The sequence below is a fragment of the Alligator sinensis genome, unplaced genomic scaffold (assembly GCF_000455745.1).
Source record: "Alligator sinensis unplaced genomic scaffold, ASM45574v1 scaffold150_1, whole genome shotgun sequence".
Lineage (NCBI taxonomy): Eukaryota > Metazoa > Chordata > Crocodylia > Alligatoridae > Alligator > Alligator sinensis.
The window spans coordinates 5,703,027-5,726,030 of NW_005841840.1; the positions used below are offsets into that span (position 1 = coordinate 5,703,027).

At 42.7% G+C, this 23,004-nt stretch overlaps 1 non-coding gene across 1 annotated transcript; it reads right to left on the reverse strand.

Moving 5' to 3' along the window:
* Positions 1 to 19,232: 19,232 nt before the first annotated feature.
* On the reverse strand, positions 19,233 to 19,342 carry LOC112550404. Its single transcript, XR_003094221.1, has one exon. It is a non-coding gene; the product is annotated as a U6 spliceosomal RNA (small nuclear RNA).
* Positions 19,343 to 23,004: the final 3,662 nt, after the last annotated feature.

The following is a 23,004-nucleotide window of genomic DNA, read 5'->3' on the forward strand; positions in this document are numbered from 1 at the left end:
TCTGGTGATGAGGTTAGCAAGGTTCAGTGCTTGTTTGAATTTATAAACCACTTTTCAAACCTAAATTTACAAACCTGCTGTTTTCATCCACATCTGCCAAAAAATGACAAAGTTATAGGCAGTTTCATGCTTCCTCATTGAAGCCTATAGGCAAAACGTCAAAACAGCAAAACAGTTTCGATAAAATGAAATGGAACAGTGTTTTCAAAATGAAACAAAACTCGAAATGAAACACTGTCCCTTTGAAATGGTGAAACGGAAGTCGAAATGGAATGGTGCTGTTTTGCACGGCCCTACTCCTTGTGCCGCCACAGCTGTAACCTTAGTTCATGTTGCTTGGAGATGAGCAGTGATAGCAGTTGCCCCTGAAGTGGAGAACCCCAGCAGGTAACACTCCTTTCCCTCTCTCTCCTTCCCCCCTCCGCTCCTCAAGGTCAACACAGTTCTGCCCCTCCAGCTCCCCACTCCACCCTGGGTGCTGAAAGAGCTTGTTATGCCTCTACTAAGACCAACATTTTCAAAGTTGGGTGTCTAAAGTTAAGCACTTACTAAGCAAAATCAGTGGGAACCAGACCTCTCAAGTGTATAATCTGCATTTCAGCTGACTTGTTACCCTCTTCTGCTGCACTTAAAACTCAGTTGGTATTGTGGAAGGAGCAGCAGCTGGCTGATGAAGGTGGGAGGCTGGAAGAAGTGACTTTCCAGAATTAACTTTTGCCACCCCGCCCCCTTCAAGGCAAGTTTAAGAGCACATGGACTCAGTGTGGTGGGCCTCAAGCACTGCAATTTGTCCATCTGGGAGAGCTCTAGCAGAGCTATATGTGTATCCTAATTTTACTTTTTCCCATCTAGCATATTTGAATAGAAGGTGATAACAGCTCTTGTTTCTTTCTAAGGAATGTCATCTGCATAATTTACAGTCCTTTCATGGTTCCCATTTCAGATCTGCATGAGACTTCCAAGGGAGACTATCAGACACAATTTACAATTCCACGAATATACTGATGATAAACCCAGCTGTAATGTATCTATTCTCTTTAGCGCAACAGTGTGGTCTCACTCATGTCCACGTGTCTGGGTGCAGTAGGGACACAGGTGGCGTGGCGTAAGTTCAGTCTAGGTAACTAGACATGATACGGATTGGCAGAGGGAACACGTTATGGACCTTACAAAATCTGTTAACGACTCTTTCACCAAAGGTGTGTATCTCTCAGTTGTCAGATTGGTGCACAAGAGTTCAGGACTCTCAGAGTGACCAAAACGTGTTTCTATGTAAACCTGGGTATTTCTTACCATGGGCTAGGGAATAGGGACCCACACTTATTTCACTTGCAGAGTAGACTATTATAATGTATTTTTTGTGAGACCTGACCGTAAAGGATACCATTTAACGTATGGTCTATATACTGGGACTTTTATGGTTTAGGGACCACCTCTATCTCTGCACCCAGAGAACAGCTTAATCCTCTTGGATGCTCCTCAAAAGGGGCAAGTGCAGAGTTCACACAAAGAAAAAAACTGCTGCCAGAGATTAGGCTGAGGTGATGTTTTATCACCTTCGTACTATGATACAAGCCCCACAGTTTTGCATAGGTATTTCCCTAATGGATGTAGACAGGTCCCTATAAAGGGCTTGGAATCAGGCTTCAGAAAGTAAGCGTTGCAGGAGAGCGCAGTAGAGAGCTGCTTTGGAGATATGCAGCACTTTAGATGCTCAGTGAATCTGAGGGCCTGTCTACACTGCCTCAGTACCGGAGAATGCTTCATTGTGCCACTCCCTCCCCTACATGTGCCAACTCTTGGACATAAAGAAACATAACTGCTTTATCACAGTGCTAAGTGCTTGCTCACCAATTCCTTCACGCTCTCTGTTTTGGGCTTGCTTGTTGGAGCACACTCAGTACTGCTCTGAGCTGGGTTATGTTGCCTTATATCCAAGTGGGGAGCAGGCCCTAGTAACTTCTTCCAATCTTTAAAGATTTTGGTTGCTGAGATAAGTTAAACAGGATACATTTTCCTGCCAAACCACAGACCTGCCAGGACATCTTGTGAGAGAAGTTCATGTTCATGTCAGTTGGAGTGGAAGCTAGGATAGTTATGGAACAGTTCTTGTCTCGGGTACCTAGAGTAAATCCAAAGTAACCTCACAAAAATCATCTAAACCACTATGGATTTGTGCCAGTGTAACTGTGAGTGGTATCTAGCTGACAGCATCGTCCTAGCAAGGGGTTTGTGTCTCTAGTGGTTTATGTCAACTTTTATTCAACAATTCTGGTTTTCTAAAAATGCAGAAACTGGTGACAATTATACCTTGCTCCTCTTTGCCTTTTACATTTCTGTACTTCATTTTTTTTCTTTCATACTATATTATTTTAGGGGTTAATGCAGGTTCCATCTGTGGTTGCCTCTTAGGTGGTAGTTTTATTTGGAACAATATGTACCTGTATTATTTCAGTGCTCTTTTTGAAATCTGAAGGTGCAGAAAAGCTATCCTCTGAATATGCTTCTCCAGGATTCTTTAGGATTCCCTTCTCTGATATTTGTCCTATTATAAATAAAATCTGCCTGGAAGAACATTCATCATACAGTCTAGAATGTGCTTGAACTATCGAAGCAAACAACTACGAATCTAAGTGGAACAGGGAAAGAAAAATGTTCCTTGCCTACCTAAGCAATTTAGTAACAATACAGTAAGGCATGACACCACTCTGGTATGTACTATAAACATATTATGGGTTCTCTCAGACTTCATTTTTCTATCCCATTTCTTTAAGCAGAAAAATATATAAGTGTAAGAATGAAGGCATAACAAGTTTTGTAGTTTCGGCCAAAAGCCATCTGGGGGAACTCTGGCAGAACTATATGTCTATGTGTTTTGTCTGGGGCTTTTTAACATCTTCTCTGCGTTTGCGAAATTAATTTCAAGTTTCTTTTCTCATTGAACATATTTTCATGGATTAGCATACACCAGCTTGCGTTTGTTTCCTGTGTACGTGAACTCTATAGAACAGTTTCTTAATGAGCCCTGTTGAGACAAAGGCTTGGTTGTTGTTCTCTATTGATAAACTAGACATTTAACTGCTTCATTTCTTTCTTACTATGCCTGGATTAGTTAGTGGACAGCTCAGGCCCCAATCCTCAGGCTTGCTGGGCCAATTATTCAGGATGTTCATATTTAGAAACCAATGAATGTCAAGCTGAGCCTCTGAACTAAACTTTCTCTGAGATGAGCCGGGGTGACCTGTAGTGGGTTGCAACCAACAGTTCAATGCCCTCTTCCTGTCACCTAGAAAAAAGGAAATGTTGCCCCAAAGCCCTGAGAACGCTCCTGACTTCCTGTTCTGTGAATTTTGGATTAGTGAGTGATTTGGACAACATCATGCATCAAGTTCATTCAATAGTGAGCTAAGGATGTGTCCTGGTGCTTGAATAGATGCATCGATTCAGTTCCTAGCTGCATCATGCCAAATACCTCCAGTGCAAATCACGTATCGAGGGAAAGTAAGGACATGTACTACGACTGGGGGGTTGTACCATTTGTGCTGCATTTGTACTGAAATGTTTGTAATTCTGTTCTTCCACAGGCCATGGCAACTAGACTGAATGTAATCTGGCCCTTTTATTTTCTCACTTTCATTCAAATGAAGCCCTATAACAAGGCAGGAGAGAGAGAGAGAGTGAGAGAGAGAAGAAAATATGAGGTCAAAATAACAAACAACATTTATCAAAAAATAAAATTGATCTCTTTTGCTATAGTAAAGGCTCTTAGTGAATATAAGTTTAGCATATTGTTAATTCAAAGCTTTGAAAGTTTCCGTTACAAAATAAATCCTGTCTGGTTACTCACAACGTCTGTTCATTGATAAGACCCACCTGTCATGACTGAATTAAAATGAAGGATGTGTCTTGTAGTCGGTGTTCGATAAGACATGCCCCTCTGTTGGGAAAGTTCTCTTTTTCAATTTCTTGGTGCCTGGGAAAGCTGCTTTTAAATTACAAAAAAGTTTGAATCATTGCACAGAGTCACTGGCCCCTCCGAGGGGGCTTTCTCTCTCTTCTTAAGAACAGACCACGCACAGAGCCAGATGGTTCCCGTCTGCTGGCTTTATTCAATGCACTTCCTCCCACAGACGGGAGCCCTTTTGCCCTCCTTCCAGCCTCCCCCTTCAACCATCTACCACTGGGCCTTTCTGTTCTCCGGCTGGAAATAATCTTTTATTGCCCAGTTGTTCGGAAGTGACCTTTTGCCCTTGATTAGATAGCACCAGGCTCTATCACCGGATTGCTTTTGAGCTGGCAGTTGCTTTTTTGTGTTCGCTGATCCGGTGTCAGGGAGAACAATGCAAGGCTTTGCAAAATTGTAGTACAGCTAAGGCCTCATGTGGAAAAGCTGGGGGTGGGGAGGAATGGTGGGGTATAAAGCAGCCTTGCGGACCATGATTAATTGTATAAAAACATTTCCTTTAATAAACTGCAAAGTAAATTATGTATTTTTATATCCCCCTTATGTGTATTTACACACAGCCTTGCACACCTTTCCAAACAGTTAGCTGCTCTAGTCAAAGCTGATGAAGAGACACAGAGAACAGATTTGCTTTACAGTATATTCATATATGTGCATGCAGATATATGTGCTGAAGGCATACTGAATATCTCTGTCAGAACTGGAGCCAAAAAATGCTGTACCAGTTGATGGTAGAATTCAAATCCTAGTCTCATTGCCTGGGCTGGCAGGCACTGGTGAGGGACATGCTCATGTAGAAGTCTATGCAGCCCCCAGAGATGTGCGTAGTGTATGTTTCTTTACAGCAGCCCTCTTATAAGAGTTGTTTTGGCAGACTCAGAAAATAGGAGACTTTCTTGTCACCTTTAGCGAGATTGGGATTTATGTGTTCATAGGCAAGACCTTTATGGAAAGTCCTGTGAAATGTAATATGGATAAAAGAACTGGACTTGTGTAGGAATATTTTCACAGCATATAGAATACATAGAAATCTTTAGAATCTATAGGTTGGTTGGCTGGGCTTTTAGCCATGCTATGGGATTATAAATTAGGATATAATTTTCTGTTACATTCAGTAGGATGAATAAAAAAAGCATAAGAATCTCATCATAGCCCAAAGTAAAATGAAGGATTTTTCCACAAGGAAAAGAACGGTGAATTTTCATCAAGCTCAGGATAACACCCCCCCCCCAACCCCAACTCCCTGAGCCACAATCCTCTTATTCTCAGAATAAACTAGTGACAACAGAAGAAAGATTGTTATATTATAGATTGCTCATTGACTCAAAAGTCATAGTCAAGAAAGTCTGAATTGGATTTCCAAAATTGTTTTCTGTATGATTTACTCTGTAGCAGCCTGGTATAGAAAATTGTAAAGAAAAATCACCCCTCCATCAAATCCTTGAACCAGCCTACAGAATTTTCTAGCAGGGCTACAAGTTATCTATTAAGTGATAAAATGAACTATTATGCAATTTTATAGATTAATTTATATAATCCCCTATTGCTTTAATCCCTGTCAAATTCTATTGGCATTTATTTTGGCAACCCATTGAACCCCTTCAAAAATGTTTTTGTTGTATTACATAACTTGGAAACCAGACTTCCTGAGCTGTGCCCTAAGTAGGTATTTTTACATGTTCTTTGTCAGCTTGGAAAGGGGAGATGGAGGGAACATGAGATGAGCTCAGACTGGCTCAACAATAGATTTGAGATTTTTAATTCTGATTACAAGGCAATTTATTACTTACATTAAACTGCTGTTCAGGGGCCTAAGAATAGAGACCCATTTTTAAGGCACCGTGTAAACATCCTGTAAGAAAAAGTTCCTGCCCCAAAGAGCTTCCGATCTAACTAGGGACAAGATGTGACAAATGGACATAAAATACAGCAGGAGTGGGGGAAAGGGAAAGATAACACTAGAGTTAAAGGTGAGAGTAGCAGAAACACGAGGTCACATACATTTGTGAAATGTCCAGTTGGAGGCTTTCTAGTTCTATTTTGTTTGTGTATTTGTTTGTTTTTGGTGCCAAAGTGATGAAGAGGTGTAGTAAAAATAAATCAATACCAGGCCACCAGCCGAGTCATTATCAGACTGCAGTTAGCAGAGAAATCACGATAAAGGTGAGTCTGCAAAACTGTTCAGAAGCAACGTGGGAGAGCGGTTGTGCGGATCAATCAGAGATGGTGTTCTATACACAAGGATTAGTTTGGATGACTGCTAAGTTACTTGTGAAAGAAGTGGACTGGTAGATGATTAAGGCGGCCAATACTCATAGAGCAAAGAAGACAGATTGCAATGCTGTGAGATAAGAAAGTTAGTGTGTAGGGAGGAAATGAAGCCCAGAAGTTTGTATTTTGTAATGATGGAGAAGAAGTAGGTAGGAAAGGACTTAAAAGAGGTAGGAAAAATACAGCTAACACAGTAAATTTAGAAAGATTATTTATTTTATTAAATTATGAGTCTCTCTCTCTCTCTCTCTCTCTCTCTCTCTCTCTCTCTGTGTGTGTGTGTGTGTGTGTGTGTGTGTGTGTGTGTATTTGATTGATAGATGAGAACTAACCCTAAACTCCAGGTACTCACTCATAATGTGGGGGGAAAGCTGTATTAAAAAGGATAACTTCACCTAGTAACACAGTTGGCTAAAACTTTAACCAGCACTGAGGTATGTAATATAGATATGCCTGGAAAAATGAATTAAAGGGAAATTAATGAGAATGGATCCTTTTTTTCCCCAGAGCCCTTGTGGTAACACTTAATTAATTAATTAATTAATTAATTAAACAAGAGTGATGGTAATGACCATCTAAAACCACATTGGCCTGTTGCAGGAGGTCATTACTTCACTACTTCCTAGAGATAACTTCTTGGAGTTTTGTTCTACTCCCTCTCATAACTTTTTTTCAAATTAGTTCTGTGTTTTTACAACCTCAATTCTGACATAACACTCTTTTAGTCTCATCATTTGTACAATACACTTTTCTGTGCCTTAGTTGAGAGCTGCTTTAAATAGGATAATCTTATACTCAGCTGCTAACCTGCAGGTCCAGTGGATTTGTCATAAGTCAAACCCATATCCTTCAACCTGTATGGTTTAGGCAACTTAACTGGCAAAAAACTAGAATACTACTAGCATAGCTCTAAGAGACCTGTGTGTACTTCTGTTACTCTCCACTACATCAAGATGACGCAATTCCTAGGAAGCTAAATAATCCAAGACCCCTCCCAAAATATGATGGAACAACTAGAGCAGTAGTTTTCAACCAGGGCGCTGCCACTGTGCCAGGTGAGACAGTCCCACATGCCTCATGTGGAGCCAGATTAGATTAATCTAATGCAGGCAGGAGCACCTGCTCTTGCTGCAGCCAGTCGTGATCCAGCCCTGCCCACTCCTCCTGGAAGCGGACGGGTGCAGGACAGTTCCACTTGATGGTGAAGCGGTGCAGCCGCCTGGGGAAACACAGGAGGAAATACACAGATAAACTTCCAGGCTTCCACTGCCACTAGATGAAACTGTCCCATAAATCTTTGTTTCCAAGAGGACCATGGAGGATTGGACTGGGAAGGGCAAGCATACTTGGAGGCAGGGCGTAGAAGAGTTTGAAAAGCACCTGGCGCTGTGTTGCTTGCAATTGTATAAGAAGCAAAATGTGCATCAGCGCTTAGAAAATGGCAGCAGTGCACTTTTGAACTAAAACACATAGAAGGTATTTTAATTCAAAAGTGCGCTGCCGCCATTTTCTTTGTACTGATGTGAATATTGCCACTTATACAACTGCAAGCGACTCAGTGCTGTGCGCATCAGCTTGCGTGCCAGATCTCCAGTGTGTCTGGGCACAAAAATGCATGTGTATAAATGCCCCAAGATTCCAGAGTTTTACAGTTTCTCTGCCATTGGCAAATGTCTGTGAAACCCTCTGGCAATGTGGTCTATCCTCTGTCGCACAGTTCCATATGGAGGATAGCCTACAACTGTTATCAATTACTCTGTTAGTTCAAGTGGCAGAAATCTGTGTCATGGATCTAAAGGTTTAACTTTACTGATGACCTATATGAGTATAAGTATGACGCTATACGATGGAATCTTTGTTTCTTTATAGTTATTAAAAAAAGCCCAGGAAATTCTCCTCCGCCCCCACTATTAAAAGCACATTATTCATATGGCAGAGTCAAGCACTTAAATATTAGAAGATGTGAGAATTAAGCTTGCCTATGCTTTTTGAACATATGGATAATGAGCAGGCATAGTGGTTTTCTCCAATTAAAAAATCGCCAATTTTCTGATTAAAAAAAGTAACCCAAAATCCACATTTTTGCACAATTAAAATGAAATACCACTAATATATAGATCTATGTATAATGGTGTTTCATTTTAATCATGGAAAAATGTGGATCTGGGGTTACTTTTTTAATCAGAAAATTGGCGATTTTTTAATCGGAGAAAACTAGGATCCCTGATGATGTGTTGGTCTTTAATTATATTATTGTATACCAGTGGTGTTCAACCTTTTAGAGAAGTGGGCTAGGTGCTTGCCACCTGGATGGCCATGGGCCACCACTCCTCCAGTAGGGGTGGGGGAAGTTGGAAGAGGGGTAGGGGGTGGCTGCCAATGTCAGCAGGAGGGAAGGGAAGGGGTGGGATAAAGGAAGACCAGGGAAGAGAGCTTATCTTTAGTGCTTGCCACAGTGGAAGAGGAAGCAAAAGGGAGGGAGGGAGGGAGAGAGTAACCATTGCTTGTCATAGACTAGTAGAGTGCTAGATAGCAGGGAGGGCTGCAGAGGGGTCAGCAGCATGGTGCAGGGCAGGAAAGGGGATGCTTTAGGCTAGGGTTACCATACGCTTGGGTTTTCCCAGACGTCCTTTTTTTGGCCCCTTGTTCTTTGTTCAGCTGGGTTTTTTAAAATGCAAGCAAATGTTTGGGTTTTTACTTTTGCTTCAGGTTGGGGACAGTGGGGATGCTGATTGGCTGTCAGGAGATCATGTGCTTTCCATGCGGGCCCCTGCAGCTGCAGGTCACTGGCAGTGCTGGGAGGCAGGGGCTGCAGGTCCGGAGTGAGGGGTACTGGCAAGGCTGGGAGGAAGCAGGGGGCTGCAGATCAGGAGTGTGGGGCACCGGCAGGGTTGGGGGGACAGGAGGCTGCAAGTGAGAAGTAAGGGGTACCAGGGGGAGCAGGGAGTTGTGGGTTGGGAGTGAGGAGCACCAGCCAGCAGGGCTGGGGGGTGGGAAAGGGGCAGCAGGTCAAGAGTGAGGGGCACTGGCAGAGCTGGGGGGGCAGAGTGCATATCACTGCCCCCCCACAATCATATACCCCTCCTCCCTCACCAGTGCCAATTTCTTTTTTGAAATTGGAAATACGGTAACCCTACTCTAGGCTGACTGGCTTGCTGCTGGTCCCCTGTGCCCACACGTAGGATCCAGTCACTTTGGGGACCTGAATTGACTTGTGGATCGTAGGTTGATCACCACTGTCATTATAGGTGGATTAATGTACAAGGCAGCAGGACCCCGGCCCGGGGCCCCTGGATGCCTAGGTTCAGTGTTGCCAGGTATGTGATGATTATTCTTCAATTTTGACCCAGCTCTCATTTACTCACTGGCTGGCTACAATAAGCAATATAAAGCAAACAAGAATGCTTATTTGCATACCAGACACCATAACATATGCAAATACATATGCAAATCAGCTTATTTACTTTATATTATGCATTGTAACTCGCCAGTGAGTGAGTGAGAACTGGGTTGCACACCTCCGTAGTGCCAGCACAAGGAGAGGAATAGAGGAAGGGGCTCCTCTCCCTGCTGACAGCCATCTCCCATGGGGGGGGGCCTCACAAGGGGGCCCCCAATTCACTTCCTGCCCAATCTTAATCTGCCTCTGACTGTTGTATACTCTTTATTCTCACAGGACCCCTTCCTCCTCCGCTGTGTGTGACCTTCTTGGTGGGCTGGGTAGTAATAAAGAAGGCAGTTTTCTGAGGGTTGCTTGTTTCATTCATGGAAGGTATTGGAAAGTGCAAAATGAGGGAGGCAGAGGGTTGCAGGAAAAGATTGTATAGCCTTGTGTTGATGGATACTCAGTTTCATTCAAGGGAATTTGATTTTCCCTCAGGCTCTGCCACAGAGTTCCTATTTGATCAAGTCACTTAAACCACACTTGTGATGGATAGTTAACTAATTGTTTATTCTTTATTTTCTGGATGCTTGCTTTAAGACCATGGGGGCTCTGATTTGCAGAAGTGCTGAGTGCATAGTAGCAGCTGAGGTGCTTTCAACATCTACAAAGCAACACACAAGGCCATAATACTTGGCCTGCCGGTTCTCCATGGGCCCAGAAACCTGGCAGCAGGGGAGCGGTTGGGATCTGTCTTCTTATGTCATTTAGTCTACTGCCCGAGAGTGCAGGGAATACATCTATGTGTGTACAAGTTGTGCAGCCTGTTATGAGTATCTGTGCACTGTTAAGTAAAGTGTCACACTTTTTAGGCCAACAACTTCTAGACCAAATGGGAGCGCAATAAACTGCTGCGGTGTGTACCATTGCAAGTGCGGTGATTCTGAGCACTTTGAAGCTGGCACCCCATGTCATGCTAGCTAAACATCCTAAGGCAGCTACTACCTGTGAAGAGACTTTACTGCTGACCTTCTGAATGTGATGTTTATAGGTGAAGGAATGGCCTAATGTGACTCCTTGGTAAGTTGGGGTATGGTCATGGAAAAGGCTGTAGTTACCTACTCTAATATTCAGCATGCTCTTGGCTCAACAATTGTCCACATGGAAGACTTATGATCTTGATTTATTGATACTCCTTACTGACCTTGTGCCTCTCAAGAAACACCACCCCCAGGACCCTCACTACTGGCCTGGAATGAAAGTGAGGCACCAGAGTCATTACCCCCCTGTGCTCCCCCAACACGTCACCTATGGTCACCCAGACACCTGCAGAGCACCAGGGTTGTGTGTGGGACATGCACACACACACATAGAAAACCTAGGTGCCAGGGACACACACACACACAGGTGTCCAGGACATGTACAGACATGCACACACTTAGCAGGCTCAGGGCACAGTGGTTGGGCATGAGCAAAATGGCTATCTGATGGCTTGTGGCTGCTGCATCAGGTCCAGGTAGGTGACTGTGATGCCCCTGGCAGCAAATTGGGGTGGTTCAGCTGTTCAGCTCTGCTCAGGAGTCTTTGGTAGCCTGGGGAGCCTGCAGGGCATGCTGGGAGGTATGCATGAGCCCCGCCCCTTCTTGCTGGGCTCAGACAATGCAGGTAGGTCCTGAGACTCCCTCTCTGCCCCACAAGGGCTAATGTGTATTCTGCTTCCTCCTGACCAAACTGTAGGTGCTTAGGCTAGGGACAGACATTACACATAAGCTGGTTTAAGTGATCAGAAACTGGTTTAAACCTGTAACAGAACAGATGTTCAGTGCATATAAACTGGTTTGAAAATGGCTGAAACTGGTTTGAGATAAACCTGGTTGAATGTAGTAGCACACTTAACTGATTAAGCTGAAACTGGTTTATGTAATGTCTGTCCCAGACCCCTTCCTGGTTTAAGTTAAATTGGAATCCTCCAGCATCCAAGTTGCTTTGCAACTCTGAGCAGGGCTCTGCTGTCTGCTCCAGCCCAGCAGGGCTGGCTCCTCCCCTCTGCTCCCTGGTTGCAACTCCGACAGAAACTGCAGGTACAGAGCATCTGCCTGGCTTTCTCCTGTTCCCCCCTCCCCCTCCCCACCACTCCCTGCTGAAGCAGGGATTCCCTGCTCCCTTCTGCCTTACATAGACACCTCTCAGCATTAGCTAGCAGATGACATGCTGGCTATGGTCTGTGCTGTGGGAGAGAAGGAAGCAGGACAGTGCTGCTTAGGGCTCTTTGGAGATAATCAACAAGTAGCTGTTAATGTCCTCCATTCCTTCTTTGGAACAAGTTGTTTAAGAAGAGCTTGAGCTAATGAGAGATCCTTTTGCTTTGCAGATGGGGTGATAAATGCTACCTGCTGTGTAACGAAATCCCTGCTGGCCCCCTCGCTGACCAGTGAGGGTGGGGGGACCCCTGCCTAATCAGAGAATCCTGCTGGGGCCTGGCCATGCTCCCCATCAGCTCAGCATTGTGGAAGGGAAGGTGGGGCTGCTCTAGCATCCCCTGGCTTCTAGCCTGAGCTACTGAAGGCATGTACCTGCATTTTTTTCAGTCTAGAGGGGCTGTCTGAACAGTTACAAATTGATTCAGCCTAGGCAGGTTAGACTAACCTGCAAAGATTGAATCAATTCAGGCTCAGGCTTTTTGAATTTCTGTCTGTAGCCTTAGAGTAAAGCTCGAAAGTTAGAGTACTTCCACTTCAGGCTTCTTGGATGCCTGTACTTAGCCATAGTTATCAGTACTATAGAAAAGCCAATGAAGCAAATAATGATTCTGTATCCAGATCAGGGCTTGAATAACTTGCAGTAAAGAACAGCTTGATCACAAACTGAGTGAGGAGAAAATAATATATTGAACAGCTGTACAATGAGAAGGCAGAAGTTCTGTTGGAAAAAAACAGTGTATTTGATCATTTAATTAAAGATTACCATAATGTGTACACACAAGAACGCTCAATTTTGATTTTATAGACAATGTTAATTTTTTTGTTTTCTAATTTCAGAAAGGTAGTACAGTAAAAGCTTTGTTATCTGGCAGGAGCGGAGTAAGAGGGGTGGCGGTTATCTGAAACAGGAGCGCAGTGTGGTCACCCCCTCCGGGAAGAGCCCAGCGCTGCCCCGGCCCTAGCTTGCAGTGGCAGCCTGCCTTGTCCTGCACAGATCCCTTTCTCCTTCCCCCACAGACTTTCCTGCCTGAGGGGCACGCATGCACATGCTCAGTGCCCCCCCGCCCAATCAATTTTTTTTTCTCCCTCTGCCTATGCAGATATCAACTCGAAGGGCATGATGCACATGCCAGATAGACTCAGCAAAGATTCGAGTTGCTAAAGTGAGGCTTTGTATTGGGGGATATTGGAAATTCCAGTTAATGGAGTAACTGGCATTTTACTAACTGGAATAACACAGCTTTTACTGTATTTTTAAACACCATGATGTTTTAGTGTATTTTTATATGTCTATGTATGTAGCAGTATACATGGGTGGGCCAGAATCCAGTGCTCTTACATACGAGTAGTACATTATTTTTCAGTCAAGTGGTAGTATACTCGCGAAATAAGAAATGTATGGACTAGTTGGAGTAGTGGGATCAGAGGATAGCCCTATATATATGTGTGCATTTGTATGTCTAACACTATAATATAAATATTCCTACTTTTCCAATATATTTATTAAATCCCCTCTTCCTACAATGAGTTAATCTTTGCTTTTCTCTCTGTGTGTAGTTGTACTTTGACAAGTAGAACATTTCATATCAGAAGTATGAATCACTCAAAAAATTAATAACATTCACTGCTCTTAAAATTGAAATTGTTTTGATGTGTTCTTTGTTAAGACCATATGGTCAGTATTCTCTTGACAGCTTTGTGTCAGACCTAATGCTGTCTGACATACTGGGGAGAGCCAGGAAAACTGAAAAATGGCATGAGAAATAGTGTTTGGGCCTTGATAGTGAAAACAAATCATGACTTCCATTGATGTTTGGATTTACTTTCGTAAAGCTATCCATTCATTTTTGGAATAGTTTCCATTCATAGGTTGAATTGTTGAACCTGAACAGCAGTTTCTTGGGGTAAAAAAACCAACAACATATGTTAGCAGATTTTCCTTTTTGTGGCCCATTTATGTCAGACATAAATTTAGCTTTTTAGGATCAGATTTTGTTTTGCAGCATGCTAAATATGTGTATGCGTACCTGCAGCCTCATATGGATAGGGTGACCATATATCCTAGATTGGCCAGGATAGTCCCGGATTTTGAAAGCTGGTCCTGGCTGGCTGATGAAACTTAAAATTAGTATCTCAGGCGCAGGGTGTGGAGGTGGAGCAGCAGGAGCTGTGAAATAGGAAGCCCTAGCAGACAGCAAAATTGCCTAAGCTAACTGCTAATCAAGGTTAGCGAATGATCATTAAAAAGAGGATTGTTAACACTTGTGAAGAAAGCAATGGGTCATTAATGGGCCATTGACTCCCTAGCTGAATAGTAATACCAGTGGTGCCCTGTCCCTGCTTCTGCCTACTGAAGTGGAGGGGGGGGGTGCAGTGTCCTAGATTTTACATTGTCCTATATGGCCTATATATGGGCAATGCAAATATTAGGGGATAGGGACAGATCTGTGGGTATGGATTGTCACAACCCAAAGTTGTGAGTTTTTGTTTTGTGTGCGCTTCGGCACTGCTAAATTATTTTCCTGCCAAATTACAGCTGCTTTGCACGGTGGAGTTTTCTGCTGTAAAGGAGAACTCTGGTGCAACGGAGAATTTTCCCGCCAATTTATAGCTTTCTTTGCATGGTGCATTTCTTTTGCATCTCAGAGATGCACGGTGCAAAGGAGTTCCTGCCATTTGCATTTTAATTCGAGCCCCATTATTGGCTTGTGTTAAATTATGCACGCGTGGCGGCTAGCAATTGGCTTGCTAGCTGTATAAAGAGCTTGGGTGGTTTCTGCCCAAGTTGGAGAGAAAGCAATTGGAGTCCGAGAGGGATAGCGTGAAGATCTCTAAGCACTGTGGATCCTTACGAACCCAACGCATTTCTTAAGAAGGCAACAGAGGTCTAAACAGCCTCTGGCCTCTCCCCGTCACCGAGCACAATCCTAGACGTATCCCTATCCTATATACTCAAGAACCAAACCCACGGAGCTTCGACAACTCCGTTGGGAAAGAATTGCCGAACCCGCGGAGCCTTAACAACTCCGGGGCCCAAGAACCGAGTTTGTCGTAGTCCTCCAACGAGGATTTAAGCAGAGCTGAACCTGGGAAACTGTCCAGCCTACACCGCGACCATCTTGGGTGTAAGTAAATAATCTTTGAATCAACCACTACGCGTCTGTGACTAATTCTAGCCCGTGCGTGCCTTGCCACCGCACGGTTTCCTCTGACCCCCCATGCCTGGGCTGCTGGCCACAGCCCGCGTGAGCAAAGACGGGTCCGCATATCGCTCCCGGCTCGCACATGGTGACATGGACGGGATCGGGAGGCGGCCCGCACATGGATGAGGTGTGCACCATTTGAAGGGGATCTTGGAAGTAAAGATTCTTTTAAGGTCTGACCATTCTGGCTGCTTGTCCCCAATACTGAAGAACATGGGCAAGGAAGGCTCTCTACTTGGTGGGGTCTACCCCTGTAGTGGTTTCCTCCACTTTGCATTGTCTCAACCAAAACACATTCAAATCAGTGGGAGATTTTCCACTGATTTTTAGATCAGGTTGTTACCAAGTGAGGTACTACAAAGGGGCACTAGCAATACCATAGTTGCTTAATTTCCTTCAAAAGCACCTTGCATTAGAATAAGTTGCTAAGCATCAGCACAATGGCTATAGATGGAAAAACAAACATGGTCTTCTCTTCGGTGTATGCACAGTGGTATCAAATGCCCTTTTGTAGAAGTTACTATAGCATCATAAGCTGTGCACTATGAGATACCAGCAGCAGTAAAAGTTGAACATGAATAACATGCATTATTTTCATTGTCCCTAGAGCAGTGCATCTCAATCTTTTTTTTTTACCAGGGCCTATTTGTAAACATTGATGGCCAGTCCCAACCCTGTGCCCCTCACTCCTGACCCTCTCCCCTCCAGTGTGCGGGGTGGGGGGGGTGGGGCAGGAAGTGGGGGTGGGATGGCAGGTGTGAGACAGGATGCGTGGGTGGCAGGGGGCAAGCTCCCTCTGGCAGGCTGAAAAAGCCACGGTTTCCCACATTTTTCTCCTTTAAAGGAGAATCCATTTTAAAAGTCTGTTGATCCATTTTTAAAGTTTCCTCGCAACCCTTTCATATATTCTTGTAACCCATTTTTGGGTCGCGACCTATGGGTTGAGAAACGCTGCCCTAGAGCACTCAAGCAGCAGCCTGCACCTGCCCCCAAGTCTGAGTCCAGCTTCTTCAGCCCACAGTTCTGGCTGCCAGAGCCAGTGAGAGCTCCAGCTCCCCTGTGCATCCCTCTGTGCTTGGCTGACTAGGTCCCACCTGCACGCTGCTCTTTCTTCCCCTTACTCCAGCCTCAGATTTCCTCTTCCTTTTTCCCCTTGCCCCCCAGCCCCTGGAAGTTTCTGAGAGTAGCAGTCCAAATTAACAGTCAGCACAGCCCTGCAGCCTGCCCCCTGGTTCCACCTGCTGTTGTACACATTACACTCATGTTACAGTAGTATACGCTCCTTGAGACTGAGCTGATGGAGAAGAACCTAAGTGAGCCTGGGGTTTTGGTTTGTGAAGAAAGTTTAACCAGATAGGGCTTTAATTGCTTAGGAAAAAAAAGAGGCAAAGGGAGAATTGCATGTGGATCCAAATTGTTGGAGATCAGTGGCAATACAGTTGATAAGGGATGGGACCGTGAAAAAATGGGAGTTTGGCTTATATCTACAGCAGTCAAGCGGCATTAGGAGGAGAGATTTAAATGATGTCAACAAGGTGTGTGAATATATATACTGGCTAGAAAACAGGATGGATTGATGGTGAGTTAGAAGCATTTTCTCTCATTATCTGTAAGCAAGCGATGGAAAAACTTGAAACCTAAAAGATGGGAAAGAAACAAAGAAAGCTGGGAATAATGGAAACCAATGTCAAAAATATGTGGACACATTTAAGTAGAAGAAATAAAGAGCTACGTCTAAGAAAATGATGATAAGTGAAATTCTGGCCTATAAAGCATGTCTTGAGTGGGGCCTAATGGTGTGATAACATCCTACAGAATAGGTATTTCCTTAGCATATAATTACAAGCCTGGTATAGCTAGAACATGCTCCTCTGATCATTGCTATTGATTTTTTTACCTAAGGTAAAAGGACAATGACAAGTAATAAATAACCCAGAAATAAATGAATCTGTGTCCAGCTGTATTAATGTAATTTTTTTTCAGGTACTAGCTCTGGGTGTAGCTGAAGTATGAACCTTGCCCTTGCTGGAGATTCTAGGGTAGGAAGGCACAATTCTGATTCTCTCATCTGACAGTCTGCATAATGCAGGACATGAAATTTCATCAGTGACTCTTGCGTCAAACCCTGATCTTGTGGTTGAAGAGGTATTAGTAATTGACTTTTCCCACTCTGGGATTACTGCTGTTATAGATTACTTAAATAACTCAATAGTCCTGTTTTTGATCAGTATTCTCTTTCACATGAGCAGGATAGTTCAAAGCAGAATGGCCTGGTATATGAAAATCTTTGTCATAATTTAAAAAAATGTTTCCATTTGTCAGATCTTTTATGTAAGCTCAGTTACGGCTGTCTGACATTTAATAATCAGCGGAAGGCAAAATAGAACGGATAACTGTGGAAGAAAATATTAAGGGTAAATGATGACTTTGACGGGGTTGTAAAGTGTACCCCGAGTTCAAACAGCATACCGTATATCATCATCGTATATAAAAACCACACAGATGTGTAATACAAGGCTATTTCCACTTACAAACACCCCTGCCATCATTTGCAGTCAGTATGAGACCAAAGTGGTGGCTGTTGTCTCTAGTTACATATGACATTTTCAGATTTTTTCCATAGATAGTGACAATCTTTTACCCATTGAGTACACTTCACTGTGTACTTCCTCCCAGACACTTGGTCTGTAACCTAAGCTAAAAACAGTAGTTGGATTTCTCCTGGGGTTATTCTGGGGTCCTACAGAAGTACAAGCCCATTGTCCCACTTCTGAAGTATCTGATATAATATGTTTTTCCAGTATGATCAAGGCTAATTTGACTTAATTGCCATTCAAGCTGTGTGTGTAGATAACTCTTCCATGCCTGTTTTGATGTCAAAACCTGGGACAGTCAGGAAAACCCAGAGCCTCTTTTTACTTCTTTGAATTTGCTGTCATTCTTAGTCCTAAAGGTATGCTCAGGGTGTAACCTGTGGTGTGCAGGTAACCTAGTTAGCTGTAAATGTACTGGCAAGAAGTCTGGCCGTGGCAGCACAGAGCTTTGCCTAAGTTAAGTGAAGCTGCTTCTCTCCATATCAGACAATTATCGCAAAATATACTCACAGAGGAAGTCTTGTTGTAAGTGGTTGTTCTATGCCTTGAGTCAGAGGCCACACCAGCTATTAAAATAACATTCTTATATGAGTTATTATTGCCACTTGCACCGTCACAGTTTCTGCACACCCATTAACCAGGGGGTGCTCTGCCTATTTTTTGTTTCTATTTCACACTTAAAACATTCTCCTTCTGGCTACTGTTGTGGCAATTTTGGGGTGGACTGTATAGTTCAAGCCTTGCTGCTGAATCACTGCTACTAGACTATGGCTGGCTGTAGATTCTCTGTGGCTTGCTGTCATAGTGGGTGCATCTACATGAGACATTTACTGTAAACTAATAAATGCTGCTGAGGTTAGTACTTGTAAACACAAGTACTGTCCTGCAGCTGTGCTATTTAGTGAGCCGTAACGCACGCATAGATGCTGATGGGGCTGGCTGGGGCACGTGGGTGCTTCAGTGCAGGGGCTGCCTGCTAACTAGCCCTGCGCAGAAGCACTCTTCAGCACACTGAGCTGGGGCAGAGCAGCACTGGGCTGGAAGGCTGACCCTTTGGCTTGATGTCAGCCTGGGCTGTTCCATCCCAGCTGAACATGCTGCAGTCCTAGGTGCACATATAACCGTGGTGCCTGGGAGCAAAAAACTCTGGCGCGAATTGTGCTGGAGTTTATTCAGTTGCATTAATTTCATGTGCAGATGCACCCAGTGGGTCAGAACTATGGTCCATCTACCCCAATATCCTGTCTCTGATAGTGGAAGGTGTGGATGCTTTAAAACAGTGATTCTCAACCAAGGTGCCATGGGAGCCTGAGGTACCTTGAGATCCTGTCAAGGGTGGTACTGGGTGCTGCACAATGTTGGCACTGTTAGGTACGCAAACATGATTCACAAGAGAAATCCAGAGACTTCAAGGAGGAATTCCTACTGTTAAAAACATTCTGTGGTGTTTCTAAAGTCTTTTCAATAGAAGAATTGCTCTATAATTTTTTGTAGTTAAAAAACAAAGCTAAGAGCTGGCATTGAGTCCATTGAAGGGTGCCTTGTGTCTAAAAAAATGAATGACTGATCTAAAGTGACCTTCACTCTGTTATTACCCTCCCTGGCATCCATCATAAAGAAAATATAGAACACATCATGACTTTGCCTGTTTTTCTTGCACGAGGTCCATACTAATCTTCTCTGTACAGACCCAATTTTAGTATATATGACCACGTATCTTGGAGCATCTTAAAGTTTGGATCTCTCTCACTGTAAATCCTAAGGTTGGTAGAAGGCTATGGTTGGTCTTCTGGTCACTGATACATGCTTATGGTTTTTCCTGAGCTGGAAAGCACCTTGCCACCAGCAGAAAGAGGCTCTGGCACCTACTTGAATGCCAAACTGATTTACATCTTGCTCCTTTAGACATTCCCTACATTTCTTACAGTCCTCTCCTGTGTATGTTACTTATTTGAGGAACAGCGTACATCTTTCAGTTTTGTATGTTCACTTTCAAAGAGCTGGGATTCCATTAACAGAAATACTCCAATGCACAAAACTGAGCATACACATAACCGTGGCCTTACTTTTTATATTGATGAACCTTCATTGTTTGCCAGTTTAGATGAACTTGTCATTTAAAATGTGGAAAACACAAGCAAAATGTAGGCGTTGCAGGCAGATAATCAGCTGCTTGGATAGCATTTACAAGGCTTAAGAATAATATCTAAGGATTAATTTCTTAATTACTTAACTATTAGATCAAATGTGGAGCACAGTATTTATTTTCTCTGCTTTTGTATCACCCCAAAGTTTAATAACTGCAATGGGTAAATTCTGAAGAACTCACTTCAGACCATATGTTAGTCTATTTAACACATATTGCTTACACAGAAAAGGTTTGCATGACTTTGCTAGAGCACTTGGCAAATCTCAGAGCAGGATTTTTCTGCGGATATTCACAATCTGCAGTAATTATTTACAATGTTATTTGTCTCGTTTTCTATTCTAAATAGAGGCAGTAAAAACAAAAGAATAAATGCAAATACTATAGGACATTTTTAATAACTTGCTGTATACTTCAGCCCATTAGGGAAAATATATATATGGTAATTTCTGTATCTTTGGTTTCCTCTTGCAAAGCAGATCAATCAAAGCATAGTCAGTACCGCCTGTTTCAGTAATGATGATTACAAGAAGGCAACAACTGTAACAGGAAACTCACATTTACCAAGATGGGAAATAGTTTGCTGACTTCATTGTGCTATTTGGGTGCAATTAGATATAGGTTATTTCTTTTATTAATACTTCTTGGTATGGAGAAGATTTGTGTGAGGAAAACTATTTTCTATTTAAATTTGAAAAAAAAATTACCTTTAAGCATTCTGTCTATTTCAAGAGATTTGCATGTCTCCAGACATATGTTTTGGGTTCATAGCACAGAAAAGATGAACATTCAAATCTAGGGGAGGGTATTTTCCCTTCTAATCTTAACAGATCATTTGGAGAATTCTTCATTAATAGAAAAATGAATTCCCTTATTCTCTCTCTCCCCCCTCCCCAGTAGCCATTCTATTCCGGATCTAAGCTCCTCTTACAAGCAAGGACTAAGGCACAAGCGCTTATTCATAGCTACACAAATACTAATCTGTTCCCCGTAAATCAATTAAAAATGGTAGGAAATAAAAAGGATACAATATTGCAATATGCTTTGTCTGTCTCACGTTTCTGTGAAGTCAGTTCTTAATGTTGCTGCCTTTATGAGATTTACATAAATTAATCATCCTGTTTTTATCTTTTTCCTTTTACATATGTATGGCTATTAGATGTGTGCGGAAAAAATGTCAAGAGTATCTGAGGTCTATTTGCATTAGAATTTCCAGTGGAAATGTCAAGTGTGACCTTTTCCTTGTTTGGGTGGCTAATCCCATTTGAAATTCCTGCCATGCTCCTACAGAGGGTCAGTGCACTTGTGAATTGAACTGCTGCACCTGCTATAACTCTCCAGTCCTCCTCTTCCTCCCCCAAGACTGAAGGAACTTGCAGCTTGCACACAAGAGCGATGCTCTTCCTGATTTCCCTGAATGGCCCCATTTCGCAAAACATTCCACATGCCTGACTTTGGTGCTAAAAGATGCTTAGTTTTGTTTTAACATTATTTCTGGGAGTTGAAAATTAAAGGAAGAAATAGATCATGAATGATTTGGGCATGCATATGTTCAACAGACAGGAATAACTTACAGTATAAGTCAAGCTTCGAAAAGGAATAAATAGTGTTTGGGCTGCCAAGAAAGGAAAGAAAGGAGGCATAAAGAGACCTTAAGACTGTTTGAGCCTCTTGTATATGTTAGAAGGAAATGTACCTTTAAGATATACTACTGGCTACTTTGGCTGACTCCTCTATTGTAGCAAATCAACATGGACAATGTAAACAGGTGCAAATGGGCAGGATATCTACATGCTTACTTGATACTTAAAGACAATGCTAAAATAAACTACGCCTGTTTTGCCAATGCTTGGCTCTGTTGACAACTTCCCATTACAGGAAACACTTGGGTATTAACAGGAAAACTGGTTGTAAGCGTATCATTTCTCTACTCCTTCTTCAGCATTATGAGAAAAACTTCTTATACTAATATAGGATGAAGGGACTTCCAAAATAAAATGTTCTGTAACTTATAAGAAAGCTTCTTTTATAATCCTGCTTATCTCTAATTACATTTTATTATTTTTTTAAAATGCCAGTTTATTTAAATATTTACACTGGGAAATAACTGTTGGAGATTAAGTTTTTGTTTCCTGCAGTAACTTGGATATTATCAGTTTATGGCTTTTCTGAATCAGCCCTCAGCCAAGGCTTTTTTGTCAGACTGCAGCTGTATTTTCAGGGTTAGGGACTGAGTGAAACCAGGGTGCCCGTGAAATGAAGTTCCTGACTTCTAAAGGAGGGCCAACTTGTGAGCTTCTGTGGTTTAACTTAAAACATAATTAAACATGGGGCCAAAAAAACTGGAGATCCAGGTTTTATTTCTGATTTTGTTGCCAATTTGCTATGTGAACTCTAGCAAATAACTAAGCTGCTAAGTATGCTTAGTTTTTCCCCTCATCTGTGAAATGAGGTTAATACTTATAGGTGTGTTGTGAGATTTGATTCATAAGATATGCAGATCCTTGCATAAAAGGAGCCATGGAAATATTCAATAGGACCCAATAAAACATTGGGGCAGTAGTAGTATAGATAGTATGTGCAATATTCAACATGATATGCACTATAAGGTGGTGGTTGTAGCTCTCATTGGTAACACTTGAACAGGTCTGTGTTTTTCTACTCTCTGTCTTTTTACTGATTATAGTCAGATGGAGTTTTTATAGGAGACATGCAAAACCAGCAGGCCTATGTGCCCTGAAAAAGAGTAATGATTTGCCAGCAGCTGAGTGACAGTACTTCATTCTGTGGAAAGTACATTGAGACAACCAGCTACTGAGGTAAGCAAACTGCTGCTACCCCCTACAAGCTCAGCTACACAAGTGTTACTTTTTAAAATACCATTGGTAGCAATGCAGGCCAAAGCCTAAGTATAGACAGCCCCCAGGTGCATATAATATACACATCTTTCATCAAAGCTATGAACTCTGAAGATGTCCAGTGTGCACAGCAGACCCAAATCTTTTTGCCTTGTCCCCTTTGTGCCTCCCACTAATCCCAAAGATATGGTATAGAAGAGATCAACATAGGTTTGCTGGATATTGCAATGTGCATTTGGGTTGCAGCTGCTTACATTCTTTATTAAAGTGTGACCTTCAGTTCTGTTCTTCAGGAAGTGAGTTATCCTCACAAATGAGGCTGTGGTGTCTGCTTGAAAAACAAAAACTCAACAAACAAATAACCAATATTTTAAATTGGAAAATT